This window comes from Phoca vitulina, unplaced genomic scaffold, assembly GCF_004348235.1.
Source record: "Phoca vitulina isolate PV1807 unplaced genomic scaffold, GSC_HSeal_1.0 scaffold1123, whole genome shotgun sequence".
Taxonomy (NCBI): domain Eukaryota; kingdom Metazoa; phylum Chordata; class Mammalia; order Carnivora; family Phocidae; genus Phoca; species Phoca vitulina.
This window is the reverse complement of record NW_022590810.1, coordinates 88-3,943: the sequence shown is the minus strand read 5'-3', so window position 1 is coordinate 3,943 and position 3,856 is coordinate 88. Positions and strand designations below refer to the sequence as shown.

The 3,856-nt window shown below is 41.6% G+C and overlaps 1 pseudogene; it reads left to right on the top strand.

Moving 5' to 3' along the window:
• The first annotated feature begins 948 nt into the window (after window positions 1–948).
• Window positions 949–1,831, top strand: LOC116629485 (annotated as a pseudogene).
• Window positions 1,832–3,856: the final 2,025 nt, after the last annotated feature.

Below are 3,856 nucleotides of genomic sequence, written 5' to 3'. Positions count from 1 at the left end.
TATTGAGGAACTTGACCTTCATGGTGGGGCATTTCTGATGGAGAAAGTCACTAAATTTGACAAAAGGGAAGAGAGTGAGTCAGTAAGATGTGCGTCTTTGGTTGAATCCCATGGAGCCAGAGCTCTTCCTCTGATGATTTGCTGGGGGAAGGCTTCAGGAGAGGGGGAGCATGGGAACAGCACAGACAGGAGAAAAAAACTCTGCTCCAGTCTGACTCGACCCAGGTGGAAAATTGGGAACACAAATATTACCAGAGTCAGTCCCCCCATAAGGCAAGGGCGCTGGACTTTCCTCCTGCCCTTGGAGGGGGAGGGTAAGCCACATAGCCTGCCCTGTGAAACTACTCTCATTTAGCCCAGTACAGTTCCTTGGAGAAACTACAACTCTCTGTCAGCCCAGTATTCACAGTCTCTGAGGGGTAAGTGTGCACAGGCTGGTACAGTGGACCGAGGGGGAGCATGAGCTCAGTGCTCTGCAGTGAGATCATTTACTGGGTATGAGTAGTGAAGAAGGAGCATCTAAAATGGTGTTCAGCATGATAGCATAGAAATTGACAGAGTGATGTTGCCCTTTGCCGAGCTGTTGTCTTGGGAAGAATGTTGTCGCATAAATTATATACACGAGGGTTACATGTATAGGGAATAGAAGGACCTCTTGGATCAGCAGGTGGATGCCCTAGTGTGGAGTATATGAGGGATGTCTGGGCTGGATGTTTAAATTGTAGTTCTCACCATGACCATATCAACTGAAACAGGAGAAAAAGAAGAAAGAGCAAAGAATGAGATTGGAGACATGCAAGTGATAGAACCATGTACCTTTACAAACTTCAGAACCAAAAGTGTTCTTTTCACTGGAGTAGACAGAAAAGCCACAGACCTAAACTATGTAATCTTTACTTATTTGTGTCTATCAAAAGTTCTTCCTAGCTCTTTGCATGATGTCAGAAGATGATTTGGAGTAAGATCATCCAGGGAATAATCTTGCTTTCTCTTCCTGGACCTGGAACTGTGGGGAACCTCTTTCTATTGGTGAGACATGGATACACTTTGCTCATGAGACCTGGGGGAAAAAAAACAAAAAAACAACCCATGGACCTTATCCTCATCCATTTGGCTTTTGCAAATACAACCATTCTCTGTACCAAAGATATAACCACCTTTTTTCATCTCAGAAATTCCTTAGGCGATGCTGGTTGCGAGACTGCGCTTTATCCGGGGAGCGCGGCCCACGGTCTCTCAGTTTGCAGCGCCTGCCTCCTCGGCGTGGTCCAGGCCATCAGCAGCAGAGGAAGCTCAAACCACAGACTGCACGCAAGTGCCTCCCAATCTGCTCCTCTTCGGGATCTGCAATTTCCTGAGAAGCTCCAGCTTGCTCTGTTACATCACGGCAGGGGACAGAGTGAGCACATCTGGGATTCCAGCATCTGATCGCTACTGAGACATGCTGCATCTGGGCCAGTGGCCCCCTGGCTTTTCCCTACTCTCATGGCTCTGCACAAGGTCATCTTTCGGAGTCTCATGGAGCAGTGAGCTCACAGCTCTTCATCCATATAAGCGTCACCAGAGTGTGCCCTACCTTCAGGGCTCCAGGTTTCAAAGAAACTCCAGCCCTGAGATCAGAGCTACTCAGAGTGCTCTCATGCTCACGACCTGTTTTCTTCTCTTTTGTTGGGCAGATTTCATTTTCTCCTTCCGCCTAGGCTCCTTCTTGACAAATAATTACACCACAGTAAGTATTAAATTACCTCTAACATTTGGTCATGCCAGTCTCAGCCCCTTTGTGCTGATCAGCAGGGATGCCCCCCTGGCTCACTGCTGGGGTGCTCACTGAGAAATTGGGAAAACTGCTTTCTACGTTGATTCTGTTCATAGCTAAAGGTAGATTGTGTAGTACTATTTTTTGCCCAGCACAAATTCTGTCCAGCATAAACTAGAAGTTTATTATACTATATATATATATATAATACACTAGAAGTGTATTATAAAACTAGTAGGCTAGTCTGGTCTTCTGAGAAGCAAACGCCAAGATGCAATTAAATGTGCAGAGATGTGATCAGGGCAAAAGCCTGAGAGAAAATGGAGAGGGAGCCAGGAAGGCTGAAGAGTCAGCTGATGAAGATAAGTGTGATCCTGAGTGAAGGACAGACAGTAGAAGGTTGGGTGGAAGCATCCTAGATCAGCTTCCAGCCTAAGCAGAGTTGAGCAAGGGAGTTCTGGAGCTAAATTTGGCCATGAGCAGAATCCCTGGAACACTTCCAAACTCATTTTAAGAGACTAGCATCACTTTGATACCAACATCGGAAAAAGGACATTGCAAGATAAGAAAATCACAGGCTAACTTTGCTCATGAATGTAGATGCAACAATTATAGACAAAATATTAGCAAATGGAGCCCAACAATATATAGAAAGGATAATATTTATTCCAGAAATGTCAGAAGGGCTTAATATTCAATAAATCAAGGAATATAATGAATCTCATAAAGACAACAAAGGGAGAAAATACATACATTCATTTTAGTAGAGCCCTAAACACACTTGACAAAAAGCAACACCCTGTCACTAAAAATATAAATAAAACTTCTCTAGAAAATTATAATAGAAGGTAAGTTTCTTCATTTGAGATTAACTATAGGAAAACCACAGTTGACATCATATTCAATGCAGAAATTTTAAATGCTTTTCTCTGAGGTTGGAAATGAGACAAACATTTATCATCATCATTTCTACTCAGCATTATTCTGGAGATTCTAGCCATTATGAGAAGGAAAAAAAAAAAAAAAAGAAAATGGAATGAAATAAGTAAAAGATTCTTTAAGCACCATTAATAAAATTGTATGTGCAGAAAACTTGAAACAGTGAAAAAGAAATAAAATTAGCAAGTTCAGTGGATGGAAGGTCAATATAAAAAATAATTGCCTTCTGGGACGCCTGGGTGGCTCAGTTGATTAAGCGGCTGGCTTCGGCCCGGGTCATGATCCCAGGGTCCTGGGATCGAGTCCCACATCGGGCTCCTTGTTCAGCAGGGAGCCTGCTTCTCCCTCTCTCTCCCTCTGCTTGTGCTCTCTCAGTCAAATAAGTAAAATCTTTAAATAATAATAATAATAATTGCCTTCTACATATTAACAATAAATAATGGAAAAATTTACTAAAAATTTAAAAATCAAATGTATAAGAAAAAAACAAAGAAATCACTTATGCTTTCTTCACTGAAAATTGTAAAACCTAAATAAATGTATAAGAATCTCATGTTCTTGGAAAGAAAAACTCACTATGTTTAAGGTGTCAATTCTTCCCAGATTCTTCTTTTTTTAAGTTGAAGTAGAGTTCAACAGATGAATCACTGAACTCTACCCCTGAAAGGAATAATATACTATATATTAATACACTGAATGTAAATAAAATAAAACAAAATTTTAAAAAATAATTAAAGTGTAGTTGACACACACTGTTACATTAGTTTCAGGGGTAAACATAGTGATTTGACAGCTCTATATGATACGCCGTGCTCCCCACGAGTGTGGCTACCATCCGTCCCCATACAGCACTATTGTAACACCATCCACTATATTCCCTATGCTGTGGTGTTATTCCTGTGACTTACTCACGTTATAACTGGAAGCCTGTATCTCCTACACCCCTTCACCCATTTTGTCTAACGTCCCATCCCCTTCCCTCGGGCAACCATCAGTTTGTTCTCTGTATTTCTGGACCTGTTTCTGGTGTTGGTGTGTTTGTTCGTTTGTTTTGTCTTTTGGGTTCCACTTATAAGTGAAATCATATGGTATTCATCTTTCTCTGTCTAATATATTTCACCTAGCACAATACCCTCAAGAAGACCATCCAAGTTGTCACAA